Source organism: Mus pahari, chromosome 2, assembly GCF_900095145.1.
Source record: "Mus pahari chromosome 2, PAHARI_EIJ_v1.1, whole genome shotgun sequence".
NCBI classification, from domain to species: domain Eukaryota; kingdom Metazoa; phylum Chordata; class Mammalia; order Rodentia; family Muridae; genus Mus; species Mus pahari.
The window spans coordinates 35,339,609-35,355,916 of NC_034591.1; the positions used below are offsets into that span (position 1 = coordinate 35,339,609).

Below are 16,308 nucleotides of genomic sequence, written 5' to 3' on the forward strand. Positions count from 1 at the left end.
AATTAACAAAATCAGAAATGAAGAGGGAGACATAAGAACAGAAAAGGAGAAAATTCAAAAAAAAATCATCAGATCCTATTATAAAAGTCTATACTTAACAAAAACTGGGAAATCTAGATAAAATAGATCGTTTCGTAGACAGATACAACATACCAAAATTAAATCAGCACAGGTAAACTATCTAAACAGGCCTATCCCATAAGGAAATAGAAGTCATTAAACACTCCCCCCCCCAAAAAAAAAGAAGCCAGGAACAAAAATATTTAGTGCAGAATTCTACCGGACCTTTGAAGATGACCTGATACCAATATTCCTCAAACTATTCCATAAAATAGAAATAGAAGGAACACTATGTAATTCATTCTACCAAGCCACAATTACGCTGATACCTAAACTACACAAGAACCCAACTAAAAAAGAGAACTTCAGACCAAACTCGCTTATGAATATTGATTCAAAAATACTCAATAAAATTCTTGCAAAACAAATCCAAGAACCCAACAAAACCATCATTCACCATGATCAAGGAGGCTTCATTCCAGGGATTCAAGGTTGGTTTAATATATGCAAATCCATTAACATAATCCACTATATAAACAAACTCAAAGGAAAAAAATGATCATCTCCTTAGATGCAGAAAAAGCATTTGACAAAATACAACACCCATTCATGTTAAAAGTATTGGAGAGATAAGGAATTCAAGGTCCGTATCTAAATATCATAAAACCAATAAACAGCAAACCAACAGCCAATATCAAATTAAATGGAGAGATACTTGAAGCAATCCCACTAAAGTCGAGGACAAGACAAAGATGCCCACTCTCTCCATATCTATTTAATATAGTGCTTGAAGTGTTAGCTAGAACAATAAGACAACAAAAAGAGATCGAGGGGCTACAAATTGGCAAAGAAGAAATAAAGGTATCCCTTTTTGCAGATGATATGATAGCATACATAAGCGACACCAAAAACTCTACCAGAGAACTTCTCCAGCTAATAAACAAGTCAAGTGCCCATATATAAAATGAACTCAAATAAATCAGTAGCCTTCCTTTATACAAATGATAAACAGGCTGAGAAAGAAGTTAGGGAAACAACTCTCTTCACAATAGCCACAAATAATATAAAATATCTTGGGGTAACTCTAACTAAACATGTGAAAGGCCTGTATGACAATAACTTCAAGTCTCTCAAGAAAGAAATCTATGAAGATTTCGGAAAATGGAGAGATCTACTATGCTCATGAATTGGCAGAATTAACAGTAAAAACAGCCATTCTACCAAAGGCAATCTATAGATTCAGTACAAGCCCCATTAATATCCCAACACAATTCTTCAAAAACATGAAAAGAGCAATTATCTAATTCAGAATAGGGAAAACAATACTTAACAATAAAAGAATGGCTGGTGGAACCACCATCCCTGTCCTCAAGCTTTACTCCAGGGCAATAGTGATTAAAAACTGCATGGTATTGATACAGAGTCAGACACTTTGATCAATGGAATAAAATTGAAGACCCAGAGATAAAATCAAATTCTTAGGGCATTTGATCTTTGACAAAGAAGCCAAACATATACACTGGAACAAAGAAAGCATCTTCAACAAATGTTACTGGTCTAACATTTGTCACCTTGCACAAAGCTCAAGTCCAAGTGGATCAAGGACCTCAATAGAAAGCCAGATACACTGAATCTAGTAGAAGAGAAAGTGGGAACGAGTCTTGACCTTATTGGCACAGAGGGTAATTTCCTAAGTATAACTGCTATGGCTCATGCTCTAAGATCAAGAATTGATAAATGGGACCTCATGAAACTGGAAAGCTTCTGTAAGGCAAAGAAGATAGTCAATAAGACAAATCAGCAACCTACAAATTGGAAAAAAAAAAAACTTCACTAACCTTACATCTGATAGAGGGCTAATATTATACTCCTCTCTCTTCCTTCATGCTTTCATCCCAACGCTGGCACTGGTGGAATCCCATAACCTCAGTCGTGACTCAGTGTATACCTGCCAAACTGAGGTCTTTCAAGTCTCCTCTAAAAAAGAGAAGTAGTGGTTCTCCAGCTTTACAGAAGTCAGCTGCGTAGAGATAAGGGAGAGCAGAGCTCCTCTGTGGTACTCCCCCACACTGCGTTCATGCTTAGAGGTCAGGAAGGCATGGAGTTGTCTATCTGGAACATATTACAGGCACCAGAAGCTGAAGAGCGTGTGCACACACCCAGGCTAGTACCAGTTGAGGTTTGTAAGTTACGTTACTTAAAATTAGTGACATGTCATTGATCTTCAACTCTATGATATCTGATGATCACCATCATGATAAAATATATTAATACAAATTGAATTTTAGGGTGTCATATTTCTTCAGTATTGCACACTATCTCTCTCCTGGAAATATTGCCACTGCATCTTCTGGAAAGAACAGACATTTTCTTCTCACATGCCAGGCTCCACAAAGAGTAACACCAGGTTAGGCATCAAACGTACATTTCAGGTAGATTAAAAAGCATGATTTTACTGCAAGTAAAACCTGTGAAACTACAGTAATAGGGCACTATTAGTAATTAGATGTTTAAGATTCTGTCAGTGTCCTCATCTGTTTTGTCAACCTTTTACATACCTTCCAGTTTCACCAGCTGATCCTATCTGGGACTTTAAGTACATTTGTGAAAATCCTAATCAAAAGCATGAGTGGCCTCTGCCTCTCAAACTTGCAAGTAGCCTGTATCCTCAGTGTCCTGCCTTTGATGGAGCCAGGATGGGCGTTTATGTTCTGAGCTACGCTTCTAAACACTTTTGATGCTACTTACTACTGGAAATGAATATAGTACTCTGCTTGAGACCGAATCCAAGCTGAACAAGTTGGCAGACCAGACCGTGTTTGTGTTACTAGGACCTAAAGCTAATGTAATGTCACATTATTTATTGTTTCAACACCTTAATAACTCGTATGAGTTTTTACAGAATTAATACTCTTACGTTTAGTATATACAGCTGAATATGTTGCTCATAAACTTCCTAACTGGCCTTGCTTTGTTATTGGTCTTATGATAAGATCATAGAACTGCCGACTTAAATTTCCTTCATTACTTCCAATGAGATTTAGAAACAAAGTGTCCTCAGAGTTTAAAAGTCCCAGGCTAAGCCATGCCTCTGATTGAGGTGTTTTGACCTGTTAATTCTCATATAACCTCAGATCCCTGAAGAAGTTTGGTTGTTTTTATGCACTTCTTCAAGTAGAATTATGAAGAATAGCACTGAATATTTACTTTGAATTTTGCTTTGAACTCAGTTCTTCATTTTATATGATTTTGAAGACCCGGATTGTCATATGGCTTATATATATAATCGAATAGACAATGCAGCAAAAAATTCAAGAACCTACATTCTCTGATGAAGTACCACTTAGAAATGATTCAGCACCATTTGGAAAATAAGCCCCGTGCCATCTAGCGGTCTGTAACCTGAATTGCAATCAATAATCCCGAGGCTTACTAGACAAATGGATGAGCTATCTCTCTCAGACTGATGAGCTGTGTATTTCCCCCATAAACAAACAAACAAACACACAAACAAACAAACAAACAAAACAACAACAAAAATGAAATAAAATGAAAGGAGAGAGAACTCAACTTTCTCTTCCTTTATGTTTCAATAACACACTGTATTCTTAATGTTTCTAACTACGTAGTAAATACTATTTCCTAGAAGCCAAAAGAGTAAAGTTTTAAAGCACTGAAAGACATTAAAGTACATCATGATCTTCCAAAATAGTTTCTGCCCAGGCAATAATTCAAAACTGATTACGAACACAGTGGTGGTCCTTGAGAGTTACCAAGACAGCTAATGGAGAATTACACCTAATATCCAGAAGTTGGCTATTTCAACTCAGGTACAAGTTCTCTTTGACTTTGTGTGCTGTAAGTATCTGAGGTGGTTGATGCTGAGTTCTGCTGAATTAACTCTTAGTTGGTTGAAATGTCCCAGCAGCTCTTGTCATCCTGGTGTTCTTAGGGTTGCAGTTATGATGTGCATCTATTCTCCTGGAGTGGAGCTAGACAAAACCCAAATCTTTCAGATCTATATACTAGTCCAGTTATATCTCAGTGATTATTAATATTTATTTGGACTTATTTCTAGCACCTTTTTTGCTTACTATTTTTTATGGATATTTTGCTTAATTGTTTACTCAAGACTTCTAATTTTCATTATCTTTTACTGGTTGAGAGGTAATTTTATTTATTGTTTTTACCATTCTTCTTTTTCATTTTTTAATTACCATTCACTCTCCATGAGTAAAACATTAAATATCTGTCATCTTAAAACATAAAAATAATGTTTCTAGGTTCCTCTCCTCTTCTGTGATTGTTACTTATACTTTGGACATAGGATACATAATTTTTAAAAGTATATTTTCATAAAATATTAAAAATTCTGTAGAGACAGTTCAACTCTATACTCTAAATATTCCTTTGTTTTCTTTATTTTACTGTTTAATATGTCCTTCAGAAAAATTCACAGCATTGTCAGAGTTGAAAAATGCTCTCATTTTCACTTTTTTATTTTTCACTTAATTTTTAAGTAATTTAGTAATTATTTACCTGGATATGAAATTCCATTTGTTTGTTAATGTATCTTGATGCTTTGAAAACATCTTCCCATGACTATGAGGCAGGTTACTTTGTTTTTTTCTTCCATTTTGCTTGTGACAGGATCACACTGTGTTGCTCAGATTGGCCTTGAATGTATGTATCTGTGCCCCAGCCTCTAAAGTTCTGGGCTTACCATTATGGTCTTCCTACCTTACGATCTATCACACCCTCTTTATAGAGGTTCTTGGGAATGCTAAATAGTCAGTTCTCAGTCTAATTTACCTTGGAATCCTTACTTTTTATTTTTGCAGTTTTATAGCATCTGACTGTGTATTTAATTATATTCATTGAGCTGGACATGTTTTGTACTTCAGTATGAAGTCTAATATTTTTCATTTGAATTTGACAAACATTCAGACAGTGTTGCTAAGAACCACTAAGAAGTGATTCACTTCTAGTGTCTATTACTCCTAGAACGTCTTGTAGATTGGTATAAGATCCTTCATACAGTTGTGTGCATTATAATCCGCAGTACTTATTCATTATAAGGATTAAATTTCTTTGTCCATTTTATTACATTAAGTGAACTGGTTATATTTTTAAACACTAGTTACCATGTTGCCATTTTAGCTATGCTAAATTTAGTAATATTACTAAATATTAGTCAACACATTGCCATGATGTGTTTTTCTGTATGTTTAACATTTAAATCAGTAGACTTCAAACAAGAGGTCATGCCTTAAAATGAGGATTGGCTTCATCCAATCACCTGAAGACCTTAAGAGAAAAGACAATACTTCTATCCTGGGGAATCCTGGTTCCAGTGTGTCCTCTAACTTGAGACAACAGGCTGACTTCCTCTTGTCTTCAGCTCATTACACGATCAGATTTGGGGCTGGTTTGAGTTCATGCCATAAGTCAAATTTTTAATTACCTGTTCATCTATGAATTTGAATATGTGTGTGTTTCTATAACATAGATATATAACATATATGTGTGTGTGTGTGTATATTTACAATGCCATGCATTATATTTGCTTATTATTTAAAATACTTTACATATTTATTTAAAATACCTAATTTATGGCATTGAGTGATTTATTACATGCAGATTTGAGGGAATGGAGCCAAATCTCTTGGCTGTTGACCCTTCTAATCTTTTCCATGATGTTCTATTGTTGATGGCAGTGAAGCTACCCGCGTACATATTTAAGTTTTAAGTGCTGAAGTTGTATTCAGGGTCCTTCTCTTGGAGGCTTTGGCATTTCTCTGGTTCTAGAATAATGGTCTCATCCTTGTTCACTTTCTGAGCATTGCCTCCTATATTCATATATATATATATATATATATATATATATATATATATATATATATATATATATATGCTTACTCACTCTAATGGATAATAGTGATGGTCAAGTTGAAAACCCACATAATCACCTAAGGGGAAAAAAAAAAGCTTCTGCAAGGAATTTTATAGATTGAGATTATTGAAGTTGGAATAAACGTTGTCAGCAGTTTTTCATGGGTTGGTGTCCTCGGCTGCACAAACAGAAGAAAACCAGAGTGGTAGCATCTATCCCTGTGTGCTCTCGGCTTGTGCATTCATCACCTCACGGTCTCACTGGCATGAGGTCCTTGTCATACTGTGAGTCAAGTAGCCTTTAAAGTGCTTTTCGTCAGGTGCTTGATTAAATTAACAAGAAATCTAAGTAGTAAGACCATTATGTATGTGTGTGAGTGTGAGTGTGTGTGTGTGTGTGTGTGTGTGTGTGTGTATATGTGTGTGTGTGTGTGTGTATGTGAGTGTGTGTGTGTGTGTGTGTGTTACATTTGTATTACCTTCTTATAGAGTATTTTTATTTGATATTGTTTGTCTGGGTTCATAATTATACTATATTATATATAACTAAAATTATTTGAAAACACATTATTCCATCACTTTTCATACATGCAAACACACACACACGCACACACACATACACACACATATGAAGAAAACATAGTACCAAGCACACAATACTCACCCATCAAAATAAATACCCATTGTACTATAACATGAGTGTCAAAGCAAATCACTCTTTTATTCTGCTTTTACCAAGCAAATCTCTTCTGGAAATACTTCGTTTTGGTTCTGAATGGATTATATTTATAGAAAGTAATATTTCATCTTCTGACTTGGATACTTGGTGACTGAAATATGTTAAGTAGAGAAACCTGAATGTTTATGGAATTTCTAAGTCCTTGACATTTTAAATTTCAATTTTAAATTTGTCACAATAGAAAAAGTTTCTTTTCTAAGTCGATAGAGAAGATCATCATCCATATATAGAAATGCCTGATCAGAGAAAAGTGTATGAACTGATCACCAACCAGACACCAAGTGCAAGCTCATGGGAGACTGCAGTCTAGGACTATTTTAGTGCTTGGGTCTGTTGTTGGATTCCAGGAAGTTTTCGAGTTTTTGAGCACTTGTATAAGAAGAGTTTCTTTAAAGTAGATTAACACTACTTTTATTTCACAATTTGATGGGACTCCTATTTTTAGAGTTTAAATAAAAATTTAGCCGGGGGGGGGGGGNGGCACACGCCTTTAATACCAGCACCTGGGAGGCAGAGGCAGGCAGACTTCTGAGTTCAAGGCCAGCCTGGTCTACAAAGTGAGTTCCAGGACAGCCAGGGTTATACAGAGAAACCCTGTATCAAAAACAAACAAACAAGCAAACAAAACAAACAAAAAACAAAAAAACAAAAAAAAACCAACTTTAATTCATTTTTCTCATATTCTTTAATATCCATATGTACTGCAATCATCTCTAAGTGGTATAAATTTAGCCATCAAGCACTAGAGTGCCTACAGTGTGCTCCATAGTGGAACATTCATTGTTTAGTCACCTGCCAGACTCACCTGAGCGCTCTCTCTCTCTCTCTCTCTCTCTCTCTCTCTCTCTCTCTCTCTCTGTAGGTGTGCTCACATATGTGCACTTCTGCATGTGTATATATACTTGTCTTGACCCCATAATTTTTATCTAATACTTTTCCACAGCAGTAACTCTTTGACTATTTGGATACCCTTGTGGGATCATGAAAGGTACCCTGGGTCCCAAATGAGCAAAGGTTGCATGCCCCAGAGATCCTGAAGGGATGGTAGGAGCTTTGCCGGCTCCTGGGAACCAGGCCTCTGCCACTAGCCATAGGCCCCCAAAGATTTGTGGCTATCAGTCACATAAGGGGACCTCCCTAAACCCCTTTGCATGTGAAGGATGTGACCACCTTATCTCAAGAGGGAATCAGGCTACCTTTCATGGTCCCACACACCCCTTCTGAATAGTTGATGTCATCACTAAATCAGTGATCAACTTACTTAGTAGTTGAATATTTACATTTTAATATACATGTCAGAGTGAGTGGACGAATGGGTTAACACTTGTTGCATAGATACAGGTGACATAGTTAGTTTACATATAGCTTCACATTAGTGGCTTCTGAGCAATAAGTAAATATTTTAAAATATTCAGACTTTGACATTAACAATAACCAAGTCTATAGACCCTATTATATAGTCTCACTTGTAGAGAACTTGAACTATTTTTATTTTATAAAATTAATAGCTTAACTATTTTAATTTATTATAAGAAATAAGTATTATGTTAATCAAAAGCATAATCTAAATGTTGCAAATTTAATGGTTGGTCAATTACAAGTGGTCAGTAAAATTTTTTCTTCCTTTCTTTTATGTTTTTTTTTTCCTCTTAGGCTCATAAATAGTCATCTGGCATTAAATATTTGTGATCTAGGCCAGTAACCTTTTTCAATCTCACAGGACCCTTTTTAATTAAACTATATCTTTGTCCCATGTCTGTAATCCGCTCACTGACATTTTATATACAAGACACCTTGCTGAAAAAGGTCAAGCAGTACAGTTATAAATGGAAAAGAGATTAAAAGAATTCTCCAGCCATGGGGAGATCTAACAGTGAGTTAAATATGGAGCAGTTCTTAGTAGGGTAGGCATGCTCAATAGACCAGGCGGAATCCTCTGGGTAGATTTTAATGATTGGGGAAACAAAGCAAATGAAAATTATTTTAATGGAAAAAATGGAAAATACAGCACTTTCTTTTTAAAGAGGCCACAGCAATTATTATGAATGACCACCACGATGAGGCTGTCACAGGCACAGAATGTGAAGGGAAATAATCTCAAAACGCATGGTGTTTGTCCAATTCTTGCCTACAAAGACACTTTCGTTGCTCCAGTAAACCTCGCAAATGTCAGGTGAAGGTTAATTAGCTATAAGTAAAAGGAAGGCATTGAAACTTACGTGCATCAATGAAGAGTAAGAAGGGAATGTGAAACTGAGTAAGAAAGAGCGAATGCGAAATGACCACATTCCTGGAAATTCTATTTTAGCGCCTATACACTGAGCAGTCGTCGTACCACTCAGAAGGTAAATATCTTCACAGATGTGACTAGGATTATTTTCACCAGAACATTAAGCAGAAATTGAAAACGGATTTTCCCCCTTAATATTCTCCAGCTGGCATGTTATGACTAAAACTTGCTGAATCTGTGCCACACTGCGATGCATTTAATGGTGAACGTGGGCGCAACTAAACAACACATTACTTGTCACGTCTGAAATAACCCAACAATGCATGATGTTCAAGCATTGAAGTACCCTGTCTGAATCTCAGGGGTCATTTAGTTATACCCGAGAGGCCACCCTTTTCTGAAAAGCCTTTACTGCTAATTTCTTCCTGTCGCTTTTATACGGCCAGTCATAAAAGGGTCCCTTTTCATCCCCAAGTCATCAGACTGCCGTTGCTTAGATTCTAGGCAGGTGGCAAAACAGTTGACTGGGTGTTTTAATCTTAGGATCGTTCACGGTTATTAGTGATTGTAAACAATGGGCTTGCTGCACTCAGCTACTTCTTCAGTTTTTTTTTTTTTTTTTTTAAAAAAAAAAAAACACAATGTTTAATACATTTAAATAAAACCAGACCTAAATCTTGAACCTACAGGAAACCCTTTTTGATGTTTCCCAAGCTCTGGGTTTCAGGCAGTCTTTTTCAATGCTAAATGAAAAGGTTACTGTTTGAATCCTTCAGCTATTATAAGATTGCTGGCAGTGATGGAGCTGTCAACATCCAACAGGCCATTCCGCGCTGGAGTAACCTGATGCTGCACTGGAGAAATGCGAGAGTTGTCAGGAGAATACTATGATGCTTCTGACCCAGCAGCAGCAAAAGCCTCAAACCAGCTAGCAATCCAGAGCCCCAGAACTGCTTCTACACTAAAAGAGAAATTGTTCGTTTGTTTGTGATTTTGCTTGGTGGGGAAATCCGTTGGCTGAATAAGGTTGATGACATTTCCAAAGCACAGGCAACTCAAATTCATCAGATTTATCTGGATATTTGACCATGCACTATTTGAATTCAGTTTTTTTTTTCTTCTTAATATAGTTTGTTCTAGATACCATTGTCGACTTAGTAAATTGAAAATTTGAAAACTTTGGTTATTAAGGTAACTTGCTTTTTCTGAATAGAAACTAAATTTCTGAAGTGACAGAAATGATTATTTTATCATTGATTATGATAGAGTACTGAAATGCAAAAATGTGATTTTTTTTTTCAGAAATCAAACAATATGAATCAAATCAGTCTCTACCAATTGGGTATTTTTAAAATGTTATCCTTAGTTTATATTCTTAAAATGTTTACATGTCAGAAGAAAACAAATTGAGTGGCAAATAGATTATGAAAAATTATTTATTAAATTCTATTCTGAGCTAACATATCTTCTTAATGCCCCCGGTGCTCTTGTTGTCATTGCTGACATGTTGATGCCCAGGAAACTAAAACTCAGGGACATTATATAATTCTCCTAGAGTTATAAATATAGTACATTGGTTTATCTCCAAACTCATGTTTCTCTGCATACAATGCTCTCTTCCATTTAATAAGCTGTCTGCCCTGGCATCACAAATAGTGCTATAGAATAAGAAGGTGCCAGACATGGTGGCATGTGCCTGTAAACCTATCACTCAAGAGAATGCAGAAAGCATGAAAATTTGGTGTCAGCTTAAGCCACATTATATGATTCTATCTGAAAACATAAACTAATTAAAAAGTAATTAAAAAGTTGGTTCACTAATTTCAATTTTACCACAATGCCTACACATAGGACACGTGGCTCTAAACTTTATCCATAAACCAACGAAATGGAAGCAAATGGCAATATCAAATACTAATACACAATATTAAAAAGCTACTCAAGGAATTTTGTTAAAAAGAAAAAATATGCACACTTTCTGTTAATGCATAGCGACATAAAAATAAGTTGTATTTAATAGTATGAATGTGGAATTATCTCTAATTAGTTACCTTCAGGCGTTTTTTTTTTCCTGCGTTCTAAACTGTAATTTCCATGACTGAATAAATTTTGCAAAACCTGTTCACTATCAGATACAGAACAAACAGTTTGTGATGTAAATACACTAGGCTTTTGCTAGATGGTGCTGCAACATACTTTTGGAAAGCTTTTTGACTGTGTTTTCTAATAGAAAATTTTCTTACAGTTAGGAATATTCAGATCTGCCTTGACCTATCAAGATGTCTGATATATGTATTATATTTTAAAAAGTAATGTTATTGCAGGTCCTATGCCTTTATCTAGATCCCATCTAACTTCTTGGATTTGGCCTATATTGTGAAATACAACTTTGTTTTCTCAAGAATTGCAGGCATTAGAAGGCATTTCTCTAATGAAGATATTGACACTCTAGCTATCACGTGAAGAAATGTCCAGCATCATTAATCATCAAAGAAATAGAAATCAAAAATGAGGTGAGTTAACTGCTCCAGTTCAAAGGACTATCATCAAAAATACCAAAAGCCAAAATGTGCCCGTGAGATGTAGAAAACTAGAAATCGCACACCAACTAAACTACTACACTCCATAGAAAATAGTACACAGTGCTTTTTTTTTTTTTTTTTTTTTAAATTAAGAACAAAACCACCATGCGAGCCTATACAACATGTGGGAACTTGTTACCAGACAGGCATAAGAACTGGTGAGGTTAAGAGAGCTCAGAATGTGGGGGATTTCAGAGACTTGAGATCAGCATGAGCCCAGAGGTTCCCTATCCCTGTCTGTACATGCTCTGGGACAAGTAACCATGACAACCCATTGAGAGGACCATGGCAGTCAGTCATGTAACAAAAACACCTGCAATCCTTCCCCAGGCAAATAAAGAATCACTCACATCCCAAACTGGGACAAGAGGAAACACTCCTAAATCCCACCCACTCCTCAAGGCTTATGAAGTCCTTGTCCACTGAAGATCATCTGTGAGTGACTGTTTTTACTGAACCGTCACACTTGGGAGGAGTACTCTCTCCGAGGCAAGTATTCACCAGTGGACTTTGAACCCGCCTGACTCTTGCCATCACTGCTGCCAAAACCACAGCAGATGAGAGACCCCAGCTGCCTGCCCTGCCTAGGCCTCTCCAAACTCCCTTGCTTCTTTTCTAAGAGCTACAACACTTACGGCATTCCTGGTTGGACACAGGCTCCATGGAATCTATTCAGCTGGTTTGCTCCCTGCTTTAGGGAGATAGAAGATGACATGAGCCAGAAATCCAAGTGGTAGATACAGTTTTAAAAATAATTAAAATGAGTGTATCAGGGACACTTCTACTTTCAAGTAAAGACTACTGTAAATAATGCAAAGAAGTGAAAACTGTTTACATATTCATCAACTGATGGATGTATAAAGAAAGTGTTAGAGCACGTGGATGAATAGGGAACTGACAAAGACAGACTATGAGAGTATCAGCCATTTGTAAATTCACAAGCAGAAATTGATGTCACAGTAGTTAGAATAGCAGTAGTTACCAAAGGCTAGTGGAGGGCAGGGATATACAAGTAGAAAAACTTGATTGACAGGTATTAAGTTACAACTAGATATGAAAATTGAGATCTGGTGTTCTTATTCAATCTAGAGTAACTATATACATTAACAATATGCTATGAGTTTTATTAAAGTAGAAGGAAAAATTTTACGGTTTCTACCACCAAGAATTGAAAATATAGACTCTTATTTTTTTCTTTTTTTACTTTCAATAAAAGTCATTATGAATACTTACCTGGCAGGGGAGATACCATGATCACGAAGGTGGTTTTCCCAGGGCGAGGCTTATCCATTGCACTCCGGATGTGCTGACCCCTGCGATTTCCCCAAATGCGGGAAACTCGACTGCATAATTTGTGGTAGTAGGGGACTACGTTCGCGCTCTCCCCTGAATAAAAAAAAAAAAAAAGTCAATATGACCTAAAGAAGAAATGATTTTTATATGTGATATTTTTACTTACTTGCAAGTGTTATAATAAAATCTCTAAAATTAAATATTAAAAAGATGACATTTGAAGATGAAACATATGCTTAATATCTTCAGTTGACCATTATCCAACACATTATGGATTAAACCATCACATTGTCCCAAAAATACATATAGATATTGTAGCAAAAAAATTAATTAATTGAAATAAGATTGCTTATTTATGATTCTGTAGAACCAGCACAAGGTTTACAAATATTAGGTACAAATATTAGCTTGCTCTCTCTCTCTCTCTCTCTCTCTCTCTCTCTCTCTCTCTCTCTCTCTCTCTCTCTCTCTCTCAAAAATCCAAATCTATGATGACTGAATTTTAAACAAGATAATTCAGAACCTGGTCAAACAACTTTGAGAGTATCTTGAAAAACAAAATTATTCATTATTTATCAGTTTTCTCCCTTTGCAAAACAAGTGTCTTATTATTGTTTTAAAAACCCAAATTTTCGGAATAGCAACAACATGTGGGCCACAGTAATTAGCTTTACTCATGTATTTGTGAGGTTTAGCCTATGTCTTAGACAATGTTCTGCAAAATTCTCTTTTCATAGAGAAAAAGATACCATATATAAGTAAAGAAATTGGTGATAGTATATATTTGTTAACCCAAATTAATGCAGATATCAAAATTATAACTTTTTAGAACTTCAAAACACTTGGGATCTATCTGACCTAAAAATAAGAAATTGTAAAGTAATGAATTCCTTCAGGCTCTTATATTCATCACTGAGAAAATCTTTCCAATCAGTGTAGCCTCCCGTGCTCTCTCTCAAAGTTGGGGCTTCATTTTCTATAAGTACAATTTGCTCAGTCCTTAAAAGACTATGTGGTTGCATGTGACTTCAGGACTGACCACTTAATGTTAAATAACCAGCTGGGGAAGAGGTCTCTTCTCTGGCAGAGACCCTACTTCTTACTTTCAGCATTCCTTATCTCCCTGTATTCTCGGTTTAACTCTGAGGACTCATGAGCTTTGTCCCTTCCTTGGTAATGTGTCTATTGGTGTAATCTTTGTCCACTTCTTGTTTAGACAAGTTATTGAAACTGCCCTCCTGAAATTTCTACGAATGCAATTTGGAAGCAGGTTTTCTGATTCTCTGGGTCATGGAATCTTTTTGCCTCCTCTGCTGTCATGTTCCCTGAGACTTCGATGCATGGTTTGAGGCTGAAATCCAACAATCACCTTTCCTCTACATTTTGATTGTTTGTAATGTTTTGGGAATAGTTTCCCTTTGTTCCAATGAGAGGAGTCTTTTCATGAGATGTGAGAGCTACCCTTAACCTGTGGGTATAAGAATAAACATTTAGGCTCTGCTCCAACATCGGTGACCTCATTAATCCCAGGTGTTTTTCTGCATTCAAGTTCCAGAAATTATTTCTCTCTTGATGAATGGGTCAAAGCCAGATAGGAATGCCACTACTGTCCCTTAGGATTGAGGTGCCATGCTGTTATTTGCGGTGGTCCAAAAGCATCATGGCTGGGTAGGATTATTGCTTTAATTCCTTGGAAGCTTACATGTCACTTTATTGTGCCATGAAAGCTAATCCTTAAGGAAGATGTTTTGAAGTCAAATATTGCTTAATTCTTCTAAGTCCTGTGCCCTTTGTCGACAAACTCAAACAGGAGATTCTCATGCCTGATATAAGGGTTTTGGTTTGGTTTGGTTTGGTTTGGTTTTTTTTTGTACACTCTATGATTCTTGTCTTGAGAAGATTATCAACAATGAATGGAAAATTTCATTTAAACTACACACACACACACACACACACACACACACACACACACACCGCTCGCGCACATACACACAAAGACACATGCACACAGGGTGGAGAGAGAGAGAGAGAGAGAGAGAGAGAGAGAGAGAGAGAGAGAGAGAGAGAGAGAGAGACTCATGCATTTTATTTATTTTTAGGTAAATAACTAATAAAAGTATTCCTTATCAGCTCTTCAGCTTCCTTATTTACCCTTCTTCTGTGAAACTGGCATTCTTGTAATGTTTGTGCTGGTCTAAAACTGTTGAAACTATAAATGTTTATTACATATTTGCAATATGCAAAATATTGCGACCAATAGCAATGAGGTGGTGAGAAATGGGTTCTTGGGATCAGGGTTTTAATTTCTTGCCTACTCTGACAGGTGGAAACAATTTATACCAGAAACAAAATCTCAAGAGAATTCTCTTGAGTGGCTATTCTCAAGAGTAGCCACTTAACAGAGACCAAAAATGAAGTAGGTTTGTGTTTTCTTCTACTATGATTCAACAAAAATTCTGATAGTTTCAAAGTGTGAAATGCAAAATAATTGGTTTAAAGCAAAAGAAGTCAAATCCATAGTCACATGAAGACAAATTATAAAACCATCCTTACAAATTCAAAAAAACAATTGACACATGCAACACCAAACATGATAAACAACTGACACTGATGGACCAGTAGAGATCAAAGAATATAGTTGCAGAACGCTATAGAATATGTATGAATTACATGGACCTCTATTTCCCCTTCCCACAGAAGTCCATGCATCCCTCTGAGATGCCTCCTTTTTACCTACCATCTTTGGGTCTACAGATTATAGCCTGGATATCATTTACTTAATGGGTAATACTTACTTATAAATGATTATATACCAAATTTGTTCTGCGAGGTCTGAATTACCTTGCTCAGGATACTGTCCTGCTTTATTTTATTTTTATTTTTATTATTTTTTCTTGTTGCATCCATTTCCCTGCATATTTCATGATGTCATTTTTTTTTAACAGTTGAGTAATACTTCATTGTGTAGATATACCACATTTTCTTTATCCATTCTTCAATTGTGGGACATCTAGTTGGTTTCCAGTTTCTAGCTATTATGAATAAAGCTGCAATGAACAGAGTCGAGCAAGTATCCTTGTGATATAGCTCTCTCTTGTGAGGCTATGCCAGTGCCTGGCAAATACAGAAGTGGATGCTCAGAGTCATCAATTGGATGGAACACAGGGCCCCTAATGAAGGAGCTAGAGAAAGTACCTAAGGAGATAAAGGGGTCTGCAACCCTATAGGAGGAACAACAATATGAACTAACCAGTACCCCCCACTGCAGAGCTGTGTCTCTAGTTGCATATGTAGCAGAGGATGGCCTAGTCGGCCATCAATGGGAGGACAGGCCCTTAGTCTTGTGAAGATCATATGCCCCAGTACAGGGGAATGCCAGGGCCAGGAAGCAGGAATGGGTGGGTTGGGGAGCAGGGCAGGGGAGGATATAGGGGGCTTTGGGGATAGCATTTGAAATGTAAATGAAGAAAACATCTAATAAAAAAGATAAAAAGAAGATATAGTGTCCTTTT

At 36.4% G+C, this 16,308-nt stretch overlaps 1 non-coding gene across 1 annotated transcript; it reads left to right on the forward strand.

Annotated features, from left to right (window-relative positions):
• The first annotated feature begins 12,728 nt into the window (after window positions 1-12,728).
• On the forward strand, window positions 12,729-12,892 carry LOC115063536. Its single transcript, XR_003843386.1, has one exon. It is a non-coding gene; the product is annotated as a U1 spliceosomal RNA (small nuclear RNA).
• The last annotated feature ends 3,416 nt before the right edge of the window (window positions 12,893-16,308 follow it).